Here is a 27,573-nt window from a genome sequence, read left to right as displayed (position 1 = left end):
GTAAATAAGCTTTGTATTTACAATAGAAAGTGTAGTAGGTAAAAGAGACGAGACCTATTTGTCTATGATGAAAAATACATAAAATAATCTGAACATTCCATGGCGCAGGTATATAAGGCACCTTCATAAAAATATTTTTTTTCCTCAAAATATAATGGTGTATGACTTGACTTGCGCATTTTCAATGTGTTAGAAAATTTTTGCCGTCGGCTAAATTGTATGGGTGATCAAACATTATAACCACTTTCGATTCAAACATTGTCGTCAGGCGAGTTGTAAATTTTATTAGATATGCCATCCATTGACAAATATTATAATTCACTTGCTTCAAGGAAACTCGAAGAACAATTAAAATGCATTGATCGCAAGGTTTTTCGGTGTATAGTTCCGGCAGAGTATTACGGTTAAAATACAAACATTGACAGAGAATGTTAGTTCGGGGAACATTGTGATACTTGAACGACAAATTTTTATCAATGAAAATGGTTATCTTACCACAACTAGAACACATTTTATACTCCATATCTACCTGTCCATGTAAAGTACCGTACAAATTTTTGCTTGGCATTTTAAACGATGAAAAGTTTTTGCTGAGTTTACGTTATCACGCCCACAAAACTGATCTTTGCAAACAAGTCTGACAAAACAAGAACGAGGCTGACATCCTCAGCAACATTTTACGTGGAACAATCTAATATCTAACTGTGTGGCGTGAAAACTATGCCGTACATTATTGAACGGCTACAAGAATTAGTCACATTGTCATTCATCATACAAATTTTACATTTCTGTTTAACACACTCGCCTTTCAGCATTTTACATTAATTCAACTTCATGCCGTTCCTCTGTCAGAAGTCAACAAATCTAAGAACATTCTTGTAGATTGAAAAAGTCGAATTAACTTTGATGGTTGAGGTAAACTGAGGACACATTCGAATCCTTTGTATTGTGTTTATCCTCTTTTCCGATTTTCATTAGGTTTTATTTCAGCCTGGACCGCGGGCATGGAAGTAATGCGGTATCCTGGTAGCCCTATTACCGTAAAAAAATTTGGAACAAAATTTGGATAACTGAAAATCGATCCTTCGCTGAACAAAGCACCGGGAAATGTATGAACCGGGAAGTCAGTATTACGTTTATGGGTACCAAGAAATGTTTACTCTGTTACCGGGAAGTAAATATTATTTCCATACCCGCAGAACCGAGTGTAATAAAATGAATTCCTAGAATCCCTTTATGGAAATTCCTTTAAACTGCTGTAATTTTAACAGCGTTCTCTTTTTAGTGTTGTGGAATCAGATCTAGTTCCCACTAAATTGTTACTTTTAATCGAGTCTTAAGATGAATTAAACTCTCAAAGAGTTAATCTGATAAGTCAGCCGGATCAATTCGGAATCGTAATATCCGATAGTCTCGGTAATTTTTCAGTTCTACAAGTTGACTATTGCTACGAGCATTAATCTTAATTCTATGGATTTGAAGTACTTACACGAAACACTTTGAAGTTCCCTTTTTAGTAGAGTTGTTGTCTGATGGAACGAATAAATCCCGGCGTTTTAGCAATGAAATTGTTGATACGCTAATGGAAACTCTTTCCAAATTTCACAACCACAACAGAAAATCAATTCGTTTGATTTGATGCAATATTCTTTGATCCAAATATATATTCACTTTTTGTTAATTGAATTGGATTTCTATATTTCTATACTTTTGTCGGGGGGGTTTTCCTTTTTCCACTCTCTCACTTCCACATAAATTCGAAATTCATTTCTGTTTTATCCGACACACAAGAAAAATATTTTTTTTTTAAATCACAAATGAACCCAATCAACACATTGGCTCTGTTATCAGCATTCAAATAAAAATGAATATTTTTTTTATCGTTTGGTGTTCGACTACACTGCACATCATTTATGTATAGAGAGATGGTATGTATATGAAACTTATTATTATAATAATGGTGGTTCAATGTGATGTTACACAAAATTCTATACACATATATCACAACAGGTGTTTATAATAATTAACCCGAAAAATTATTAAACTTTATTTTGTGGTAGGTGTTTTTATTTCGGTTCGCGGTTTTAATACCATAATATCGTATCCATAGTTAGGTGGTATGTATAATATTCGCACCAATTTTATTATTGCATATTTTCATCGATAAGCGGTTGCAATCAAAATATCATTTTCTTCAATGAAAATTCAAGTTAAATTCTTGATCGTTGTATATGAATGAATTGAATGAATCGCACGAAATGTATATCCGCATTTGAAGTGGATGGCTTTCGGTTCAATTGTTGAACAAAAATTTCTCAAGTGACAAGATGGTTTTTAATACACAAAATGACGGTATTGCACGAAAATTGTTAAATCAACATCAACCAATTAATAATGATAGCAAAATGTTGACAATAAAATGTTCTTGTCCTTATCACATACGTCATGATGTTGTTTCTATTTGAAATTCACCCGGAAAAACTGAATCAATTTTACATGTTTTGATTTGTATATATGCCCGTTCTTCTTTTTTATATTCCGTCTAATAGACACACGCGATGTTATATTGCATATAGTATGTAAAAAGTATGTAAATGCCCATTGGGTGTTGTATATAAATGAAAATTCTCGTGGCGATTTTATGTGCACATTTATATTGTAAACAATGAACACTAAAATGATTTCATATTTCACTGGTCTTCTATTCCGGCATATGTGTACGCACTCCTCTGAACGAATTAATAAAAAAAATATATTATGAAAATAAAGATAACATCGTTTGATTCAATTCATCAACCAAGTCAACCATTTTTTTTCCTTTGACTCGGTTATGAAGAAAGTATTTCAGCACATTACTGACTGTTGTTGTTATTCTTTCGGTGAATTTTTTTTCTTCCTCTCGTTCTTTTTGTATTATTTATGATAAAAAATGTTTTGCTTTTTTTCGGGTTTTATGAACGAAAACAATTCCGGAACACGACCAAATAACACAGCAGAAAAAATAAACAACGAACAGGCCGACAGTAAAAAAACACTTATTGTCCGATATCGGGCCGATTGCATAAAAATCAAATTGTTACAGCGGAAAAACGTTTACACCGACTAGACTTCAAAGCCGTTGAATTAATGAAAAATCTCGGTTTTTAGATAAAATGAAAAACTTTGTCAATGTAAAAAAAATCTTCTTTTTTTCTCTTTTTCCTTCTCAGTTCTTTTTTTTTTGTTTTAGAATAAATATTTTGTGTGTTTTATATGTTGCACGGTCGCATAAAAACCAACAACTAAAAAATGTTTTAAAACAGATTGGTTATGGGTTTATGTGTTAAGTTATGTGTATACATTATAAAAAGATTTCGTTGAATGTATGGTGCGAGAGTGAGACCGAACTATAAGACTTGATTCATCGTCGGGTACGCGTGAACCTATTGCCATTTCATCCAACATGGATGGAAGTGAGTGTAGATGTGAATGAATTTTCGATGAGTGTGCTGTCAGAAGAAGTTCTTTCGTCTAACCATCTCCTTTTCTCCAATTATAAGTCGAACAAAACTGCTTGCTGTAGCAACTCGAACACTTACAAGTTATATCAACTAGTCGGTTTTCCAAAATAAAAAAAAAATTATTTAAGTTCAAGTTTTAATGATTTTTTTTTTATACTTCAGTGTTCAGTCGATTCATATACGCAGCATATATAGATATGTACGTCCATACAATCAGAATATAAAATGTTGATACATACCACACCACACACACAACACATACGTATCGACACTGTGTAGACGTAGACGCATTTTTCATGATGTTTAATTTTTAGTTAGTTGGTTTTTTGAAAGAGAGCAACAGACAATAATTTTTTGTTTTCGACGTTGCTTGTACTATTTTATGATGTGTGTTCGTGATATATCTCAAGATATCACTAAAAACTTATACATACAAAACCCCGTACACATATCTTTTTCTTATAAACCAACTATGAAGAATTTTTATTATTTCTCCGAATAAAAAAGTTTAAAAAAAAAACGAAGAAAAATAATCAGTTCTGTAAGATCTAGGCAATGGTTTTTCAATTTTTAAATTTATATTTATGCTGTGTAGGGTGACCACACAAGATGCTGTGCACTTAACAACGGTCCATCGATTTTCATGAAAATGTTGACTTTCTTGACCGACTTTTAAGGACCTTTGAAACAACAATGAAAGTCTGAAAGCCCTTTATTTGTTGATTCCATTCTTTCAGTTTGAAGCAACAATTGTTGGTGAGGTAATGTCGTAAACTCAGCAGATAATGAAGCGTATTTCTGCATGCTAATTCATTTTAACTTATTAATTAGCAAAAGAGACATGAAAGTCGTCGAAAAATGCCTTCGCCGGCTAGCCCAAGTTACAGTTTCAACTGGGTTTAAAATTAACGGCGGTCTTAAACGGCACCTGAAACTAAATTGCCATGGAAACATTCAACGAACATTTTTTTGTCAAAACTTTAGAATTATTCCACCTATCATAGAACGCTCTTTGAGGCCACAGCACTGCTCGTAGCATTGACATATTACGAGGCCAATGAAATCACAGTATTTTTCTTTAGAAAATATAGTTGACTTATCTTTGCATGAGTTAAAACATACAATACCAACCCTCTTAACCGGTAGCTCTTATCACTAAAGCATCCAAATTTGATGCTTGTTAAAATAGATCAAGTCCAAGTAACTGTAAGCCCGACCACTGTCAGCTACACTGCTACACCGTCATCCATAGAGAACCCTAACCTCAACTCTGTGATCAAATTATTGAGCTGCCGTCTGATTTTGTGTTTTGTTCGGAACAACAAAAACGTCAAATTTCAGAGATTTCCCACTTGTAAAAGGTTAGATTAAATGGTTTCTTTTATGGCGTAAGTGTTTGAGCTCATTATTTTACAAGAAACCTATGAAAACCACGCAAATATTTCCGATGCACATATTTTCAGGTTAGGTTTTCAGTGAATGATTTTTGACAGTCCGAATAACCTTGGACTTGATCTATTCAGTGCTAATGCTATTCAGGTCTTTCAGTGATTTATTGCCTGTCAGCTCGGGCTAGAGGGCGTCAATCTTTCTTCGGCTCTCACTCCTATCATACAACAGTGTGAACAAGAATTCGCAGATTAATTAACTCCAATTGTACATCTTCTCTACAATTAGAGTAGCATTCAATGTTCGCCATTACTTTACATGTTATAATAACGTGAAGTGTAGTATTTATATGCGAAAATCTTCAGATTAAAAAACAAAACAATGAAAGAGTATATGGCAAACCTGTTTCCGGTATCGCATTCTGTAATGTATTCAAATGTTTTTCTTTGTTTTTCTATTAAAAAAGTGCAAGCATTTTTTGTTTGGAAAATTCTTCTTGCCCAGTCTGTTCGCTTTAAACAACCAGCCGAAAAGAAGAGAACGATATGTATAAGTGAAAGAAAAAAAAAGAAAAATTTGACATGAATTTATCCATTCATTCGAAACATTATTTCTTCTCATTTGATTCTACATTGGAAAATTAGGGTTGCCAGTTGAATCCAGTCAAATCTGATGGGCCAGACAATTTTTTTCTCGGCAAATGAAAGAAAAAGTTTTATCAATTTATTGGGCAGTAGAAGATTTTGTCAATATTTGGTTAACGAAAATGCTCCACTCTATTGTGATCCTTAGCCCATCCGTAAATGGGCAACCCTAATCCAGTTTGGTATATTATATTCTTGTATGTATTCAATGTGCTTGAAATTTTTCTTCTTCTTATTTGTTCTTATTATATGTGTTGTTACGTAGTCCACCAAGATCGGCTATGCATTCGATGATATTTAGCTTAAGTAAACCGATGATTCGTGTGATCTTCGGTTTGTCAAATTCGAAGAATCCCATTATTTATATCCACATTTTTTCTCATTTTTTTTTTTCTTCTGCTTGGTCTTTCTTCTCTGGACTGGTTATTTTTTTTTTGTTCCTCGTCTTGTTGCTTGCTTCACTTTAATGATGTATTTTGGGTCGTTTTCTTGTTATGTTTTTTTATGAGTCTTGTCTTGTTAAGGCAAATTTGGAGATGTGGAAAAGAGATAATTAATATCTACAATGAAGTGTTAGTTGTTGTTGTTTTTCAGCTCCGAATTTGAACGAAAAGGCGATGAGTGTATTTTGTATAATTGGTTTTAGGTACTTGATTCTAAATTTGGATGCAAGTTTCAATAGATTAAGAAAGAAAGAAAAGAAAAATTTGGTTCTACTCATTCAGGTTTTAAATAAGGAAATTTGATCACGATTGATAAAACAATCGGTATTCAAACATATATATAATGTGTTTGATAGAGAGTAGGTGCATCTTTTCAAACACACCATATGGAAATTTGATACGGAACCATACAGTATAATAATGAATTTAGTCACGCTGATTATTAGAGTACCAAAATATTTTATTATTTAGTAATATACAACATCGTCAACAGAATTTATTGAACAAACGATGGAAATCGGCTCAAATAACATGATGTCGAGAATGGTTTATTATTCATCGAAACTATCCGATTATTATACACACAGACGTCGTCGCATGAAATGTCTAATTTCAATTTGACCTTAACCTTATTCGCTAAATTTAAATTCTGCTGGTTTCTAAAATGAACAAGACGTGCTAATATCACTCCGATAACAGACACACTTGTCGGTTGGTCATTAAGTCACTGTTTCCATATTGTTCCGCATCCATTCGAACGTGAATTGATAAGCGCATACTCTACAAATTCATCCCCTTCACAAACAAAAGAAGGAATAAAAATAAACAACATTTTCGGATAAAAGAGACCACGACATTTGTGTATGCATTAGAGGCGTCTCTAGTGGTTCAATAGCACGGCGTGCTTCACCAATGGTTTCTCGTTTATTTACGGTATGCGCAGAATGAAACAAGGGGTTGAAGCGGATTTTACTTTCCTATCTAATTTATGACTGCACGAGGGTTTGAATTTTTCTGTTCATTTTATATGTTTAGTGTATGTGAGTAAGGTGCATTCTATTCATACAATTTTTTTCTACATCAGTACGCAATGAATACAATAGGTAGATTGATGTTGAACTGGTATGTTCTCTGTGCATTTAACCTCTCCAGTATAATCATCTCTTTATCAGTTATTGAAGACGACGACAAAAATAGTAGTAAAAGAATGTCTTAAAAATGTCAAAAGAAGTAATAGAACCGAATGAAGTATTAGAATGTAAAATGAGGACCTGAGATATTCAAATATAAAATCTAGTTTAATAACTGATGTAATGTATGCAGCTTTTAAAGTTTGTACTCATTAAGCAAACACAATAGATCATTGTCAATGTCGTTTGAGATGTCAAATGAGCTGTCATTTTCACAAAGCTAACCAAAATGTTACAAAAATTTATATGGAGCTGTCATTGTTTAAGGTTAGCTTTGTGAAATTGACAACTCATTTGACACTATTTTGAGAGAAGAACAGTTATTTGACACTGATCTATTTGAGATTTTTTTAGAGTGGTAAAAATTTCCAATGTTGCCAGTCAATTATACTGAAAATAGACAACGCATTGAGAATCTCTTTCGATCGAATTTTTCACTGTTTTAACGTCACTTTTGACGCTTAACGCAATTAAAACAATGAATAATTTGAGCGAAAGAGATTCTCAATGCTTTGTCTGTCAGCATTAAGTGCGTTCCAGTCTAAAACAATTTGGCGCAAAATTTAAACTCAAATTTTGCGCCAAAATATTGTAAACTAGAAACACCTAATAAGGGATGTGACACCCATCCAGCTAAAGGTGTTATCGTAAAGCTCCTCAAAAGTGGATGCTTTCGCACTAATTTATTTCACCGGAAACGTACACACATTTAAACTAAAACAAAAGTCATGACCAACATCGGGGACGATAGAGAAATCAAAATTGGTGACACTGTCATTGAACGAGTCGACAGCTATGTATATCTAGGACATAAACTGAAGTTAGGTCTGGACAACCAAACTGCAGAAATAAAACGTAGAATTGGTCTTGCATGGGCAGCGTTCGGAAAACTCAGACTAATTTTCAAAAGCAAAATGAATAATAGTCTGAAACGCAAAGTTTTCGACACTTGTGTCCTTCCAGTGCTCACTTATGGAGCGGAAACGTTAACTTTAACGAAAGCATCCGAAGATAAATTGAGAGTGACACAAAGAGCCATGGAACGGAGTATGCTTGGAATAACACTCAGAGACAGAATGACGAATCAATGGATTCGACAACAAACCAGGGTCGTTGATGTCATGGAAAGAATAGCATCTCTGAAATGGAGCTGGGCGCGACATATTGCAAGAAGGACAGACGAACGTTGGACCAAAAAGATCATGAACTGGCGACCATACAAAAGACGAGCTATAGGTAGACCACCAGAGAGATGGACAAACGGAATTAAGAATATTGCAGGTACAAACTGGCAACAAATGGCAATGGATCGTACGAAATGGAAAGAAGTTGGAGAGGCCTACATCCAGCAGTGGATAGAAACAGGCTGAAAAAGAAGAAGAAGAAGAAGAAGTTTCCGCTAAAACGTAATTTTTAAGATTACCGCCGATATTTTATTTCTACTGGGTGATCTCTTTTGAACCTCATATCACACCAAACGACAATATTGTTGTTTGTTTACATGATTGATCATAATAAATTTTTCATAATTACGTTGGTTTCGACGAATATATTAAGTAAACCGCTTAGTGAACTGTTAAAAAAACACAAGAAGCACATTTCCGCACAAAATCTGTATTCAATCACATCGAAATCACCAAAATTATTACACTTTTCACGACCGACACTAAATTTTTGTGTTTGTGATTTGACGTTTCTAAAACAATACTCATGTTACGATTAACGACTTTGACGACGATTTTCTTCGTAAAACCTTATTTGACTAAGTTCAGAGTGGATGTGATTTGGGGTGAAATTGAGTGGGAAAGGCTATTTTCATAGATTTTCTTTTCGTAAAATCTTTTCAATTTGACAATATTTTGGAAAAGCCCGATGTACGAGTTTCTTATTTTTCGTATTTCCAGTATTTACCAGTATTTGACAAAAAATCGCGAAAAAAATCGATCCGTCCCTCCCTTATTGACTGGGAACATCGATGACTTCTAAAACTCCAAAAATCTTAGATATTTATATAACTAAAAAAAACACTGTAATCCTGCTGAGTCCTAATCCCGAAGTCTATGAGCTATTATTGTTAAGACTCAAAATATCTGAAACAAATCCAGAAACTCAGAGTACTTCGACATGCTCAACAGAAATGGCAAGACCACACACTTCGGATACCTGCATCCAAAAACTTTTAAGCTTCCGCTTTAAGTAACTTAGATCTACCACCAACAACATACCAAGCGCCAAACACTATTTATAATGAAAGAAATTTCGTTGCAGTTCATTAATGTTGAGCAAAATATTAGTAACGATTACTCCGTGTCTTGTGAGTCTAACAATAATTCTCAAGCAGACGTGGATGTTATTGAACCTCTTCGTTAAATGAAGTTCGATTTTATCTTCGAGAATTTTAATGTTTGACACAGACTACTTAAACATTTCAATTGTTAAACGAAACAATTGTCACAGATTGGCTTTTGTTCCCCATCAACTCAAATATAATTTAATTTTCAAATCTGCACAACTAGACGTTTAACAGATTCAACGTTGTATCTCAACTTGTTAGAACTTCCAAAAGTTGTTTTTATTTTGATATTTCTATCCGGCACTATTGCCACGAAATCATATAACTCACAATACTCAGACACAGACATCGCGGCCGAGATCCTTGCATAAATAAATAAAATCCAATAAAGTTTTTTTTTACCAATTTTTCTCCACAAACACACTTATTAATAATTTATCTGAAAGCAGTGGTGAACACACCAGTGAGAATTTATTGATGAAGCACACCAGTAAGAACACCAAAATATTTTACATACAAACCATGAAATGGATATTCAAGTTTTTGTGTTACACCTAGATGATGTATACAACGACACAGAACTCTTGTCGAATGTGAAGCTTCAATAAATGTCATTAGGTTTTCTGTGCTTTCATGGTTTGAAAACCGTTAAAATGTTTTTTTTTAGTACACTAATAAGCTTTGTGAATTCTTATAAGATTTAGAAAGGAAGTGCTTTGAAAGCTTCGATTGAGGAAATCTATTATTCGAATTAATCGTTTATCGTATTTACCTCTTTCCGTAATAGACTGTTATGATGAGAGAGAAGGAAATATAATTTAAACCAGTTATTTTAACTGCCTTGGGAGATACGTCAAAAATTTATATTAAAATATGCAAAGACAAGTACCCTAAGGCAATTTTTCGGAACTCTCGCTCTGATCATAACAGTCTATAGTCATCTTCTATCGATTTAAAGAAAAATCCTAGATAAATGGGGATATTAAGGGTACGATCCTAACGTTATGTGCGCATGTTTAAAAGGTATTATAAAACTCTACGGATCTTCGTACTAATTCCTCGAATATTGACTTTGAATTCACTTTTGGGTAGTCAACTTATAGAACTCGTATAAAACTACACGATCAGAGGAAGTATCAGGCTCAATGGTACAGAGAAATGATAACAGATGGCGTTGCTGCCGCCTCACCGGATAGAATGCGTATGACGACATTTAAAAAAAATGAAACCCATGGCCCAGGCTGTCAAAAAAATGTCGTTATGTCATCATGTATTCAAAAATAATTAATTTTAAACAAAGTGTAATTCTTTTTTTCTCCATGACCGTTACGAAAGTTTTTCACCAATTGAGCCCATATTGACCGAAATCAATGAAAGTGTAATTGTCCGCCCGAAGGACACAAAAATTTGATTTTCGTACTTAAACGCACTCATTTTCATATTATTTTGACATAAAATGTGAGTGCGTTTGAGAAGAATTCGCCGATCGACCATACCTGTTCTACACTTTCATTGACCGAAATATCATCGTACAAAATTTTAAAAATTTTGCGACGATTTTCAAAAATCGATATCTTTTATAATAATCATCCAATCATGAAAAAAATTATCTTGTTTTCAGTTTCACACGGGAGATAAAGAAATTACACTTTGTTTGACTTCGTCGAGTCGAAAATTAATATTTTTGTTTGTTGGTTTTGTGAGCCACCAATGTCAATATAAACGCAGAGTAAAGGTGACATTTCATCCGTTGTATGAAAAGTGCCGTCACATACTCATTCTATCGGGCTGGGCCGACGCAGCGCCATCTAGTATCATTTGTCTGAAATGGTAGTATCTACTATTATAATAGATCGGGGTACTTTATTTGTTTTGAAAAAATATTTAACTTAACCCACTTAACAAAAAAGTACTCCGTGTGAGAGACAAAACTGAATTCTTACAATTTTTGATTTGTCTACTTAAAACAGATCGCTCTTCGCTCTCTCACGGTTCTCACAAGGATTACTTTTTGTTGAGTCGAAACCATACTCAAGACAGTGAAGTGAAACAGAAAGTAACACCTCTTCCGTTACGGTAGTACCGTATACAAGATAACATATATCGGAAATGTACATACAGCAAATGTACATACCGGAAGTAGTTACACCGGAAATTGCTATACCCGACCGAAATGGTTATACTCTACATAGTTGGTATTTTATTAAAACAATTTAAGGTAAAGTTTTGGATCCGCGCAGTAAAGTTAACTTTACCTCACGTTTTTGAATAAATAGTTTTACTGTAAATGGCCATACCGGAAATACACACCGGAAATGGCCAGAGCGAAAGTTTTTATACCGGAAATGGTTATTTCGGAAGTGTTTATGCCGGAAATGGTTATGCCGGAAATGGTTATGCCGGAAATGGATATGCCGGAAATTGTTATGCCGGAAATGGTTATGCCGGAAATTGTAATACCGGAAATGCCCATACCGGAAATAATTTCACCCGAAAAGGTCATGCCAGAAAACGTATTTAGACTGTCACCGTGAACTGAGACTGGCCTTCTAAAACCGATCACTCATAATAGTCGACGGATTTTCCATAGACGAACGGTTGTTTACGTCGATATAATTCCCATCAGTCATACCGGAAGCAATCACTCCGGAAATTAATCTAAATTCAATGAGTTACGAAAACATTACTGGAGTTTATCGATGACTAGCAAATGAAGATGGATGAGAAATAGTTGGAAGGGGATGGAATTGAATGTAGGTATTACAGATCATTCCATTTCATGGATGTATCTCTAATTAAATAAATCGCATGGCATCTCAAAATTGACCCTTTAAATCTAATATTCCATAAGGTCCTGTAATGTATAATATAGAGAACGGGTCTCTTCACTTTCATCATCTATTAAAATTTAACAACTAGCGCTTTCTATTAGCGACGGAGATGATGGTGAGCATATGATAATGATGATAAGATATGATCAATGATGATGATATATGATCTATGATGGGATATGATCTATGATGGGATATGATCTATGATGGGATATATGCTACGATGGGATATGTGCTACGATGGTATATGTGCTACGATGGGATATGTTCTATGATGGGATATGTGCTATGATGGGATATGTGCTATGATGAGATAGGATTGATAATGAGATACGATTCATGATTAGTACAATACATAGACGATATCCATCCACAGTAAAATATGCAAACAGAATGATCGAAGCACAGTTGGAGACGGCGCTGAAGGCAGCAAAGCTGCCTTAAAAAACTGATCCTAGTTGCTGTCCGGGGGGGAGTTGGGCTTCATAGTTGAGTGTTGCGTTCCGTTCTTTTTTTTGGAAAAAAGGAGTTAAAAAATGTTGTATAAAGGAAAATCCTAACGGGCCCTTTCATTAATTATTTTTAGTTCAATATAAAAACGGAAAAACTCTTTGTTCGGCTAATTTTGTAAAAGGAACAATTTGTTGTGATCTGTCCATTTGACATTCTCCCCGCATTTTGTAAAAGGGAAAATTAAATGAATTTGTTATATTAGCGATTTCCGGCTCATTTTGTAAAAGGAAAAATTTGATTTCTTCGTTCAATTAGAAATTTTTCCAACATTGTGTAAATGGTTCAATTAGCGATTTTTGTGCTCATTTTGTAAAAGGAAAAATTCGATGTGATCGATCCATTAGAAATTTTGCTCACATTTTGAAAAATAAAAATTTGAAAATTGTCTCTACATTTTGTAAAAGTGAATATTGCTTGGTTTTAGGTTATTAGCGACTTTTCGGTTCACTTAGTAAAAGGAAAAAATCGAAAGTCTCCCCACATATTGTAATAGGGAAAATTCAATGATTTTACTGTTCATTTTGTGAAAGGAACAATTGGAAATTCTCCCCACATTCTGTAAAATGAAATATTTTTTAGCTTTGCTAAATTAGTGACTTTTCGGTTCGTTCCGTAAAAGGGAAAATTGGAAATTCTATCAACATTTTGTAGAAGGGAAAATTCAATGAATTTGTGGAATTAGCGTTTTGAGCTCATTTTGTAAAAGGGAAAATTCGTTGTGGTGGATCCATTGGAAATTCTCATCACGTTCTGTATAAGGAATTATTCCATGATTGTGGTCAATTAGAAATTCTCTTCATATTTTCTAAAATGGAATATTCTTTGGCTTTACTAAGTTAGCGACTTTTCGGTTCAATTCGTAAAAGGGAAAATTGGAAATTCTCCCAACATTTTGTAGAAGGGAAACTTACATCAATTTGGTGAATTAGCGATTTTCCTGTTCAATTCAAAAATCTGAAAAAATTGGAAATTTTCACAATATTTTGTAAAATGGAATGTCTTTTGGTTTCGCTAAATTAGCGATTTTTCGCTTCATTTCGTAAAACCAATAATTCTATGTGATCAATACATTAGAAATTTTGCTCACATTTTGTAAAAATAAAAATTTGAAAATTCTCTCTACATTTTGTAAAAGGGAATAGTGCTTGGTTTTTGGTTATTAGCGATTATTCGGTTCATTTAGTAAAAGGAAAAATTCGAAATTCTCCACACATATTGTAGAATGGAAACTTTCATAAATTTGTTGAATTAGCGATTTTCCAGCTCATTTTGTAAAAGGGAAAGTTCGTTGTGGTCGTTCCATTAGAAACATTCTCATCACGTTTCGTATCAGGAATTATTCCATGATTTTGGTCAATTAGAAATTCTCCCCATATTTTCCAAAATGGAATATTCTTTGGCTTTGCTAAATTAGCGTTTTTTTCGGTTCATTTGGTGAAAGGAAAAATTGCAAATTCTCCCAACATTTAGTAGAAGGGAAAATTCAATGATTTTCCTGTTCATCTTGTAAAAGGAACAATTGGAAATTCTCCCAACATTTAGTAGAAGGGAAAATTCAATGATTTTCCTGTTCATCTTGTAAAAGGAACAATTGGAAATTCTCCCCACATTCTGTAAAATGGAATATTCTTTAGCTTTGCTATTATTAGTGACTTTTCGGTTCGTTTCGTAAAACGGAAAATTGGAAATTCTACCAACATTTTGTAGAAGGGAAAATTCAATGAATTTGTGGAATTACCGGTTTTTGAGCTCATTTTGTAAAAGGGAAAATTCGTTGTGGTCGTTCATTAGAAATTCTCATCACGTTTTGTATAAGCAATAATTGCATGATTGTGGTCAATATGAAATTCTCTTCATATTTTCTAAAAATGGAATATTCTTTGGCTTTACTAAATTAGCGACTTTTCGGTTCAATTCGTAAAAGGGAAAATTGGAAATTCTCCCAACATTTTGTAGAAGGGAAACTTATATCAATTTGTTGAAATAGCGATTTTCCTGTTTAATTCAAAAATCGGAAAAAATTGGAAATTCTCCCCATATTTTGTAAAATGGAATATTCTTTGGCTTTGCTAAATTAGCGACTTCATCCTAAAACGATCCTAAAACCAATAATTCTATAAAGACTATCTTTTACAAAGAATCTCAATCGCGATACAACGTGGAAATGCCGCTTGCATTTTGGGAACATTGGGGAAAAAGAAGATTGATGATTTTTATTTATTGTAATTTTATTTTATATGAAAAGATCGACTTTTTACTGGCTGCGCCACTATTGTGAGCAGTCTTTTTTGTCGCAAATATTTATTTATATTAAATGTTTGGTAAATTGTTGTGTGAAGTGCCAGTTAGCTAAGAGCAACTCGTACCTCAAGAAATTATAATAATTCTATGTGATCTTGTCCAATTTTTCTAGAGAAAAAAAAATAGAAATTTCAGTGTAGAAAATGACGTAGTGAGTGGGGGTTCCACCCCCACACCCCCGGGCCTCCGGCTATCAGATTAGCATTGACGATGGTAACGTATTAAGGAAAATGCAATTTTTCCCTTTTCCATTAGCGAACTTCCGATTCATTTTCTAATAGGAAAAATTCAATCCATTACTCTATATGTGTTCTTGGATATAAGCGATATTTTTCAGTTTCATAAATGTTGACCGGAAAGTGTGAAACGTACTGCCGTTATACAGCTGTTGACAGTGGTAACCCAATGAAAAATAAACGACCATTTCACAGTCCATGAGCGCACAAAAAATTCATTAAAAGTAACCACACCGACAATTTTCCATTGTTTCCACAGCCGATATTCGTGCGAAATGCACTTAATAAACGCTAATCATCTTAAAAAGCGTTAATCCGTCGAAACAGACCAAAAAAATCGATTCCCCGCACTCAAAATATCAAAAAGGCAAAAAATTGCATTTTCGACCTCTGTGCCGGCGGCGGAGCGTCCACCACCAAAAATTTATATGCGTTCGAACGGGCTTGACTCACCCGTCAATATGAGCCATATATCAAAAAAATGCCATCAGAAATGGCCAAACGGCAAGCAAAAACATTTTTGCTTCACTGTGCTTTGGAGTAGCTTCGAAGTGACCCATTTGAAGAGTGTTTGTGCGGCGGAAAACATAACCACCACGGCGTGTGAGGTGTCTAATGAAAGCTCAGGACCTGCTCTATCGAATAGAGAAAAAAATTTGTTACCACAGTCCCCCTGATCCGCACAGCAAGTGCAAAAGTGTTCCCGACCCTAAGTTTCCATCTCACTTCGGAAGTGTTTTCACCCAAAATTGAAACTGTACCAAAACGTGTTTGGTATCGTTGGATAGGTCTTGAACGTGCCGTCATTTTGAGCCCATACACACCATGCACCGACTGATGCACTGGCTGCAAATGGTCAAAAACCAAAAGTCCATCAAAAGTCAAAAAAATTTTTTTTTCACTTTTCTCAAAAATGTCCCCTTTGGATTTATTGAGTCATATATGTATCGATCGGGCCGTTCCAGTCGTTTCTAAGGTGAAAATATGAAGAAAAAAAATCGCACAGTTTTTGAGCAAAAAAATTTTCACTAACGTAAAATGACCATTTTCAGTTTTTGAGTAATATCTCCTCGAAGACAAAGCCAAATGGGTCGATGTTTGGTATCTACGTGTCGCTCATGAAAATCTGCGTCGATCCATGGCACCTCCGGGTGCCGACGCATCCATCATACCCCTACCAAAATTCGCGATGTAAGCTGTATTTCATTCATTTTCACTCAAAAATCGTAAAAAATGATTTTTTTCAAATTTTTTTTGCCACTATCATGTTGGGCGGTTCCCGCCCGACATTATGAGACATAGTTAAAAAAATGAAAAAAAAATCGGTCGAAAAAATATCGGCCCAATTTTAGTGTTAAACCCGTCTGGCGCGGGCAACAGTCACCCCCAGGTGCACAGCTACCACGGGGAATGTGCTCTGGCCTTCGGCCATCGCACATTAGAGGATACCTCAAACACCTATTAAGAAAGATAACTAGCCTTTTCTATTAGCTATGCGGGTGATGATGATGACGATCAGATACGATTGATTATGATGATGATGATGATGATGATATATGATGATGATGATATATGATTGATGATGGGATATAATCTACGATGGGATATGATCAATGATGGGATATGATCTATGATGGGATCTGTGCTATGATGGCATATGTGCTATGATGAGATATGATTGATAATGAGATAGGATTGATAATGAGATACGATTCATGATTAGTACAATACATAGACGATATCCGTCCACAGTAAAATATGCAAACAGAATGATCGAAGCACAGTGGGAGACGGCGCTGAAGGCAGCAAAGCTGCCTTAAAAAACTGATCCTAGTTGCTGTCCGCGGGGGAGTTGGGCTTCATAGTTGAGTGTTGCGTTCCGTTATTTTTTTTTTGAAAAAAGAAATAAAAAAAGGTTGTATAAGGAAAATTCTAACGGACCCTTTCATTAATTATTTTTAGTTCAATATAAAAAAGGAAAAACTCTTTGGCTTTGTTCGGTTAATTTTGTAAAAGGAACAATTCGTTGTGATCGTTCCATTCGACATTCTCCCCGCATTTTGTAAAAGGGAAAATTAAATGAATTTGTTATATTAGCGATTTCCGGCTCATTTTGTAAAAGGAAAAATTTGATTTCTTCGGTAATTTAGAAAGTTTTCCAACATTGTTCAATTAGCGATTTTTGAGCTCATTTTGTAAAAGGAAAAATTCGATGTGATAGATCCATTAGAAATTTTGCTCTCATTTTGAAAATTGTCTCTACATTTTGTAAAAGTGAATATCGCTTGGTTTTGGGTTATTAGCGACTTTTCGGTTCATTTAGTAAAAGGAAAAATTCGAAATTCTCCCCACATATTGTAGAAGGGAAAATTCAATGATTTTCCTGTTCATTTTGTGAAAGGAACAATTGGAAATTCTCTCCACATTCTATAAAATGGAATATTCTTTAGCTTTGCTAAATTAGTGACTTTTCGGTTCGTTTCGTAAAAGGGAAAATTGGAAATTCTACCAACATTTTGTAGAAGGGAAAATTCAATGAATTTGTGGAAATAGCGTTTTGATTAGCGTTCCATGATTTTGGTCAATCAGAAATTCTCTTCATATTTTCTAAAATGGAATATTCTTTGGCTTTACTAAATTAGCGACTTTTCGGTTCAATTCGTAAAAGGGAAAATTGGAAATTCTCCCAACATTTTGTAGAAGGGAAACTTACATCAATTTGTTGAATTAGCGATTTTCCTGTTCAATTCAAAAATCGGAAAAAATTGGAAATTCTCACAATATTTTGTAAAATGGAATGTCTTTTGGCTTCGCTAAATTAGCGATTTTTCGCTTCATTTCGTAAAACCAATAATTCATTGTGATCACTGCATTAGAAATCTTGTCAATTTTTTCCATAGAAAAAAAATAGAAATTTCAGTGACGAAGTGAGTGGGGGTTCCACCACCACACCCCCGGGCCTCCGGCTATCAGATTTGCATTGACGAAAGTAACGTATTGAGGGAAAATGCAATTTTTCCATTCTCAATTAGCGATTTCCGGCTCATTTTGTAAAAAAAAAATTTGATGGCTTCGTTAAAAATAAAAATTTGAAAATTCTTTCTACATTTTGTAAACGGGAATATTGCTTGGTTTTTGTTATTAGCGATTTTTCGGTTCATTTGGTAAAAGGTGAATATTCTCTGCCGATTTATTTGTTGAATTTGTGAAACGGAAAAATCGATGCGATCGATTCATTGGACATTTTGCTCATTTTTTTGTAAAGGAAAAAATTGGAAATTCTCTCCACATATTGTTGAAGGGAAAATTCAATGAATTTGTGGAATCAGCGATTTTTGAGCTCATTTTGTAATAGGGAAAATTCGTTGTGGTCGTTCCAATAGAAATTCTCATCACGCGTTGTGATTTTGGTCAATTAGAAATTCTCCCCATATTTTCTAAAATGGAATATTCTTTGGCTTTGCCAAATTAGCGATTTTCGGTTCGATTCGTAAAAGGTAAAATTGGAAATTCTCCCAACTGTTTGTAAAAGGGAAACTTTCATCAATTTGTTGAATTAACGACTTTTCGGTTCAATTCGTAAAAGGAAAAATTCGAAATTCTTCCCACATATTGTAAAAGGGAAAATTCAATGATTTTGTTGAAATAGCGATTTTCCTGTTTAATTCAAAAATCGGAAAAAATTGGAAATTCTCACAATATTTTGTAAAATGGAATATTGTTTGGGTTCGCTAAATAAGCGATTTTTCGCTTCATTTCGTAAAACCAATCATTCTATGTGATCAATACATTAGAGATCTTGTCCACTTTTTGTAGAGAAAAAAAATAGAAATTTCAACGTAGAAAATGACGAAAGTAACGTATTGATCGTTTTCAATTAGCGAATTTCCGATACATTTTCTAATAGGAAAAATTCAATCCATTACTCTATATGTGTTCTTGGATATAAGCGATATTTTTCAGTTTCATAAATGTTGACCGGAAAATGTGAAACGTACTGCCGTTATACAGCTGTTGACAGTGGTAACCCAATGAAAAATAAACGACCATTTCACAGTCCATGAGCGCACAAAAATTTCATTAAAAGTAACCACACCGACAATTTTCCATTGTTTCCACAGCCGATATTCGTGCGAAATGCACTTAATAAACGCTAATCATCTTAAAAAGCGTTAATCCGTCGAAACAGAGCGAAAAAATCGATTCCTCGCACTCAAAATATCAAAAAAGCAAAAAAATGTATTTTCGACCGCTGTGCCGGCGGCGGAGCGTCCACCATCAAAAATTTATGTGCGTTCGAAAGGGCTTGACCCACCCGTCAATATGAGCCATATAACAAAAAAATGCCATCAGAAATGGCCAAACGGCAAGCAAAAATATTTTTGCTTCACTGTGCTTTGGAGTAGCTTCGAAGTGACCCATTTGAGGAGAGTTTGTGCGGCGGAAAACATAACCACCACGGCGTGTGAGGTGTCTAATGAAAGCTCAGGACCTGCTTTATCGAATAGAGAAAAAAAATTGGTACCACAGTCCCCCTGATCCACACAGCAAGTGCGAAAGTGTTCCCGACCCTAACTTTCCATCTCACTTCCAAAGTGTTTTCACCCAAAATTGAAACTGTACCACAACGTGTTTGGTATCGTTAGATAGGTGTTGAACGTGCCGTCATTTTAAGCCCACACACACCGTACACCGAGCGATGCACTGGCTGCAAATGGTGAAAAACCAAAAGTCGACCAAAAGTCAAAAAAAATTTTTTTTCACTTTTCTCAAAAATGTCTCCAATGGATTTATTGAGTCATATATGTATCGATCGGGCCGTTCCAGTCGAGGCTAAGGTGAAAATATGAAGAAAAAAAATCGCACAGTTTTTGAGCAAAAAATTTTTCACTAACGTAAAATGACCAAATTTAGTTTTTGAGTAATATCTCCTCGAAGACAAAGCCCAATGGGTCGATGTTTGGTATCTACGTGTCGCTCATGAAAATCTGCGTCGATCCATGGCACCTCCGGGTGCCGACGCACCCATCATACCCCTACCAAAATTCGCAATGTAAGCTGTATTTCATTCATTTTCACTCAAAAATCGTAAAAAATGATTTTTTTCAAATTTTTTTCGCCACTATCATGTCGGGCGGTTCCCGCCCGACATTATGAGACATAGTTAAAAAAATGAAAAAAAAATCGGTCGAAAAAATATCGGCCCAATTTTAGTACGTAACCCATCTCGCGGGTCTAACAAACACCCCCAGGGGCACAGCTACCCCGGGGAATGTGCTCTGGCCTTCGGCCATCGCACATTAGAGGTGCCCTCAAACACCCATTAAGAAAGATAACTAGCCTCTCTTTTGGCGTTTATGCTGACGAACAGATACGATTGATTATGATGATGATGATGATGATGATGATGATGATGATGATGATGATGATGATATATGATGATGATGGGATATAATCTACGATGGGATATGATCTATGATGGGATATGATCTATGATGGGATATGTGCTATGATGGGATATGTGCTACGATGGGATCTGTGCTATGATGGCATATGTGCTATGATGAGATATGATTGATAATGAGATAGGATTGAAAATGAGACGATTCATGATTAGTACAATACATAGACGATATCCATCCACAGTAAAATATGCAAACAGAATGATCGAAGCACAGTTGGAGACGGCGCTGAAGGCAGCAAAGCTGCCTTAAAAAACTGATCCTAGTTGCTGTCCGTGGGGGAGTTGGGCTTCATAGTTGAGTGTTGCGTTCCGTTCTTTTTTTTGGAAAAAAGGAGTTAAAAAATGTTGTATAAAGGAAAATCCTAACGGGCCCTTTCATTAATTATTTTTAGTTCAATATAAAAACGGAAAAACTCTTTGTTCGGCTAATTTTGTAAAAGGAACAATTTGTTGTGATCTGTCCATTTGACATTCTCCCCGCATTTTGTAAAAGGGAAAATGAAATGAACTTCTTATATTAGCGATTTCCGGCTCATTTTGTAAAAGGAAAAATTTGATTTCTTCGGTAATTTAGAAATTTTTCCAACATTGTTCAATTAGCGATTTTTGAGCTCATTTTGTAAAAGGAAAAATTCGATGTGATAGATCCATTAGAAATTTTGCTCTCATTTTGAAAATTGTCTCTACATTTTGTAAAAGTGAATATCGCTTGGTTTTGGGTTATTAGCGACTTTTCGGTTCATTTAGTAAAAGGAAAAATTCGAAATTCTCCCCACATATTGTAGAAGGGAAAATTCAATCATTTTACTGTTCATTTTGTAAAAGGAACAATTGGAAATTCTCTCCACATTCTGTAAAATGGAATATTCTTTAGCTTTGCTAAATTAGTGACTTTTCGGTTCGTTTCGTAAAAGGGAAAATTGGAAATTCTACCAACATTTTGTAGAAGGGAAAATTCAATGAATTTGTGGAATTAGCGTTTTGATTAGCGTTCCATGATTTTGGTCAATCAGAAATTCTCTTCATATTTTCTAAAATGGAATATTCTTTGGCTTTACTAAATTAGCGACTTTTCGGTTCAATTCGTAAAAGTGAAAATTGGAAATTCTCCCAACATTTTGTAGAAGGGAAACTTACATCAATTTGCTGAATTAGCGATTTTCCTGTTCAATTCAAAAATGGGAAAAAATTGGAAATTCTCACAATATTTTGTAAAATGGAATGTCTTTTGGCTTCGCTAAATTAGCGATTTTTCGCTTCATTTCGTAAAACCAATCTTGTCAATTTTTTCCATAGAAAAAAAATAGAAATTTCAGTGACGAAGTGAGTGGGGGTTCCACCACCACACCCCCGGGCCTCCGGCTATCAGATTTGCATTGACGAAAGTAACGTATTGAGGGAAAATGCAATTTTTCCATTCTCAATTAGCGATTTCCGGCTCATTTTGTAAAAAGAAAATTTGATGGCTTCGTTAAAAATAAAAATTTGAAAATTCTTTCTACATTTTGTAAACGGGAATATTGCTTGGTTTTTGTTATTAGCGATTTTTCGGTTCATTTAGTAAAAGGTGAATATTCTCTGCCGATTTATTTGTTGAATTTGTGAAACGGAAAAATCGATGCGATCGGTTCATTGGACATTTTGCTCATTTTTTTGTAAAAGGAAAAATTGGAAATTCTCTCCACATATTGTTGAAGGGAAAATTCAATGAATTTGTGGAATTAGCGATTTTTGAGCTCATTTTGTAATAGGGAAAATTCGTTGTGGTCGTTCCAATAGAAATTCTCATCACGCGTTGTGATTTTGGTCAATTAGAAATTCTCCCCATATTTTCTAAAATGGAATATTCTTTGGCTTTGCCAAATTAGCGATTTTCGGTTCGATTCGTAAAAGGTAAAATTGGAAATTCTCCCAACTGTTTGTAAAAGGGAAACTTTCATCAATTTGTTGAATTAACGACTTTTCGGTTCAATTCGTAAAAGGAAAAATTCGAAATTCTTCCCACATATTGTAAAAGGGAAAATTCAATGATTTTGTTGAAATAGCAATTTTCCTGTTAAATTCAAAAATCGGAAAAAATTGGAAATTCTCACAATATTTTGTAAAATGGAATATTCTTTGGGTTCGCTAAATTAGCGATTTTTCGCTTCATTTCGTAAAACCAATAATTCTATGTGATCAATACATTAGAAATCTTGGCCACTTTTTGTAGAGAAAAAAAATAGAAATTTCAGTGTAGAAAATGACATAGTGAGTGGGGGTTCCATCCCCACACCACCGGGCCTCCGGCTATCAGATTTGCATTGACGAAAGTAACGTATTGAGGGAAAGTTCAATTTTTCCCTTTTCCATTAGCGAACTTCCGATTCATTTTCTCATAGGAAAAATTCGATGCGATCGATCCATTACTCTATATGTGTTTTTGACTTTAAGCGATATTTTTCAGCTTCATAAAGGTTAAACGACCATTTCGCAGTCCATGAGCGCACAAAAATTTCATTAAAAGTAACCACACCGACAATTTTCCATTGTTCCCACAGTCGATATTCGTGCGAAATGCTCTTAATAAACGCTAATCATCTTAAAAAGCGATAATCCGTCGAAACAGACCAAAAAAATCGATTCCCCGTACTCAAAATATCAAAAAGGTCAAAAAATGCATTTTCGACCGCTGTGCCGGCAGTGGAGCGTCCACCACCAAAAATTTATATGCGTTCGAACGGGCTTGACTCACTCGTCAATATGAGCCATATATCAAAAAAATGCCATCAGAAATGGCCAACCGGCAAGCAAAAACATTTTTGCTTCACTGTGCTTTGGAGTAGCTTCGAAGTGACCCATTTGAAGAGTGTTTGTGCGGCGGAAAACATAATCACCACGGCGTGTGGGGTGTCTAATGAAAGCTCAGGACCTGCTCTATCGAATAGAGGAAGAATCCCGTTACCACAGTCCACCTGATCCGCACAGCAAGTGCGAAAGTGTTCCCGACCCTAAGTTTCCATCTCACTTCCAAAGTGTTTTCTCCCAAAATTCAAACTGTACCACAACGTGATTGGTATCGTTGGATAGGTCTTGAACGTGCCGTCATTTTGAGCCCACACACACCGTGCACTGCCCGATGCACTGGCTGCAAATGGTCAAAAACCGAAAGTCCACCAAAAGTCAAAAAAAATTTTTTTTCACTTTTCTCGCAAATTTACACATAACTTTTTTTGAGTCATACATCAATCGATCGGGCTGTTTCAGTCAATTCTAAGGTGAAAATACGAAGAAAAAAAATGTGCCAGTTTTTGAGCAAAAAATTTTTCACTAACGTAAAATGACCATTTTCAGTTTTTGAGTAATATCTCCTCGAAGACAACGCCCAATGGGTCGATGTTTGGTATCTACGTGTCGGTCATGAAAATCTGCGTCGATCCATGGCACCTCCGGGTGACGACGCACCCATCATACCCCTACCAAAATTCGCAATGTAAGCTGTATTTCATTCATTTTCACTCAAAAATCGTAAAAAATGATTTTTTTCAAATTTTTTTCGCCACTATCATATCGGGCGGTTCCCGCCCGACATTTTAAGACATGGTTAAAAAAATGGAAAAAAAATCGGTCGAAAAAATTTCGCCCAAATTTTAGTATAAAACCCATCTCGCGGGTCTAACAAACACCCCCAGGTGCACAGCTACCACGGGGAATGTGCTCTGGCCTTCGGCCATCGCACATTAGAGGATACGACAAACACCTATTAAGAAAGATAACTAGCCTTTTTCTTTTAGCGTTTATGCTGACGAACAGATACGATTGATTATGATGATGATGATGATGATGATGATATATGATGATGATATATGATGATGATATATGATGATATATGATTGATGATGGCATATAATGTACGATGGGATAGGATCTATGATGGGATATGATCTATGATGGGATATGATCTATGATGGGATATGTGCTACGATGGGATATGTGCTATGATGGCATATGTGCTATGATGAGATATGATTGGTAATGAGATAGGATTGATAATGAGATACGATTCATGATTAGTACAATACATAGACGATATCCGTCCACAGTAAAATATGCAAACAGAATGATCGAACCACAGTGGGAGACGGCGCTGAAGGCAGCAAAGCTGCCTTAAAAAACTGATCCTAGTTGCTGTCCGGGGGGAGTTGGGCTTCATAGTTGAGTGTTCCGTTCCGCCCTTTTTTTGGGAAAAAGAAGTTAAAAAACGTTGTATAAGCGAAATTCCCAACAGGCCGTTTCATTAATTATTTTCAGTACAATCTAAAAATGGAAAAACTCTTCGGCTTTGTTCGGTTAATTTTGTAAAAGGAACAATTCGTTGTGATTGTTCTATTTGATATTCTCCCCGCATTTTGTAAAAGGGAAAATTAAATGAATTTGTTATATTAGCGATTTCTGGCTAATTTTGTAAAAGGGAAAATTTGATTTCTTCGTTCAATTAGAAATTTTGCTCACATTTTGTAAAAATAAAAATTTGAAAATTATCTCTACATTTTGTAAAAGGGAATAGTGCTTGGTTTTTGGTTATTAGCGATTATTCGGTTCATTTAGTAAAAGGACAAATTCGAAATTCTTCACACAGGATGTAGAATGGAAACTTTCATAAATTTGTTGAATTAGCGATTTTCGAGCTCATTTTGTAAAAGGGAAAGTTCGTTGTGGTCGTTCCATTAGAAACATTTCTCATCACGTTTCGTATCAGGAATTATTCCATGATTTTGGTCAATTAGAAATTCTCCCCATATTTTCCAAAATGGAATATTCTTTGGCTTTGCTAAATTAGCGTTTTTTTTCGGTTCATTTGGTGAAAGGAAAAATTGCAAATTCTCCCAACATTTAGTAGAAGGGAAAATTCAATGATTTTCCTGTTCATCTTGTAAAAGGAACAATTGGAAATTATCCCCACATTCTGTAAAAGGGAATATTCTTTAGCTTTGCTATTATTAGTGACTTTTCATTTCGTTTCGTAAAAGGGAAAATTGGAAATTCTACCAACATTTTGTAGACGGAAAAATTCAATGAATTTGTGGAATTACCGGTTTTTGAGCTCATTTTGTAAAAGGGAAAATTCGTTGTGGTCGTTCCATTAGACATTCTCATCACGTTTTGTATAAGCAATAATTGCATGATTTTGGTCAATTATAAATTCTTTCTACATTTTGTAAAATGGAATATTCTTTGCCTTTGCTAAATTAGCGATTTTTCGCTTCATTTCGTAAAACCAATAATTCTATGTGATCACTACATTAAAAATCTTGTCAATTTCTTCTATAGAAAAAAAAAATAGAAATTTCAGTGACGAAGTGAGTGGGGGTTCCACCCCCACACCCCCGGGCCTCCGGCTATCAGATTTGCATTGACGAAAGTAACGTATTGAGGGAAAATGCAATTTTTCCATTCTCAATTAGCGATTTCCGGCTCATTTTGTAAAAAGAAAATTTGATGGCTTCGTTAAAAATAAAAATTTGAAAATTCTTTCTACATTTTGTAAACGGGAATATTGCTTGGTTTTTGTTATTAGCGATTTTTCGGTTCATTTAGTAAAAGGTGAATATTCTCTGCCGATTTATTTGTTGAATTTGTGAAACGGAAAAATCGATGCGATCGATTCATTGGACATTTTGCTCATTTTTTTGTAAAAGGAAAAATTGGAAATTCTCTCCACATATTGTTGAAGGGAAAATTCAATGAATTTGTGGAATTAGCGATTTTTGAGCTCATTTTGTAATAGGGAAAATTCGTTGTGGTTGTTCCATTAGAAATTCTCATCACGCGTTGTGATTTTGGTCAATTAGAAATTCTCCCCATATTTTCTATAATGGAATATTCTTTGGCTTTGCCAAATTAGCGATTTTCGGTTCGATTCGTAAAAGGTAAAATTGGAAATTCTCCCAACTGTTTGTAAAAGGGAAACTTTCATCAATTTGTTGAATTAACGACTTTTCGGTGCAATTCGTAAAAGGAAAAATTCGAAATTCTTCCCACATATTGTAAAAGGAAAAATTCAATGATTTTGTTGAAATAGCGATTTTCCTGTTTAATTCAAAAATCGGAAAAAATTGGAAATTCTCACAATATTTTGTAAAATGGAATATTCTTTGGGTTCGCTAAATTAGCGATTTTTCGTTTCATTTCGTAAAACCAATAATTCTATGTGATCAATACATTAGAGATCTTGTCCATAGAAATTTCAGTGTAGAAAATGACGTAGTGAGTGGGGGTTCCACCCCCACACCCCCGGGCCTCCGGCTATCAGATTTGCATTGACGAAAGTAACGTATTCAGGGAAAGTTCAATTTTTCCCTTTTCCGATTGCCGATTCATTTTCAAATAGGAAAAATTCGATGCGATCCATCCATTACTCTATATGTGTTCTTGGATATAAGCGATCTTTTTCAGTTTCATAAATGGTGGCCCGAAAATGTGAAACGTACTGCCGTTACACAGCTGTTGACAGTGGCAACACAATAAAAAAGAAATGACCATTTCACAGTCCATGAGCGCACAAAAATTTCATTAAAAGTAACCACACCGACAATTTTCCATTGTTCCCACAGTCGATATTCGTGCGAAATGCACTCAATAAACGGTAATCATCTTAAAACGCGTTAATTCGTCGAAACAGACCAAAAAAATCGAATCCCCGTATCCAAATTATCAAAAAGGCAAAAAATTGCATTTTCGACCGCTGTACCGGCAGTGGAGCGTCCACCACCAAAAATTTATATGCGTT

The 27,573-nt window shown here is 34.9% G+C and overlaps 1 protein-coding gene across 4 annotated transcripts in view; it reads right to left on the bottom strand.

Moving 5' to 3' along the window:
• Positions 1-3,291, bottom strand: part of LOC119079471 (protein pangolin, isoforms A/H/I/S) — an 86,818-nt gene extending 83,527 nt beyond the window's left edge. For 2 of the 4 annotated variants that reach the window (XM_037187403.1, XM_037187405.1), the window contains exon 1: positions 1,490-3,285. The gene's annotated coding sequence lies outside the window, so the exon portion shown is untranslated. Of the gene's footprint in view, positions 1-1,489 lie in introns of all 4 variants that reach the window. The other 2 variants (XM_037187404.1, XR_005088176.1) reach the window with 2 other exon arrangements.
• Between the last annotated feature and the right edge of the window lie 24,282 nt (positions 3,292-27,573).

Source organism: Bradysia coprophila, unplaced genomic scaffold (assembly GCF_014529535.1).
Source record: "Bradysia coprophila strain Holo2 unplaced genomic scaffold, BU_Bcop_v1 contig_324, whole genome shotgun sequence".
NCBI lineage: Eukaryota > Metazoa > Arthropoda > Insecta > Diptera > Sciaridae > Bradysia > Bradysia coprophila.
This window is presented reverse-complemented; position numbering and strand designations above follow the sequence as displayed.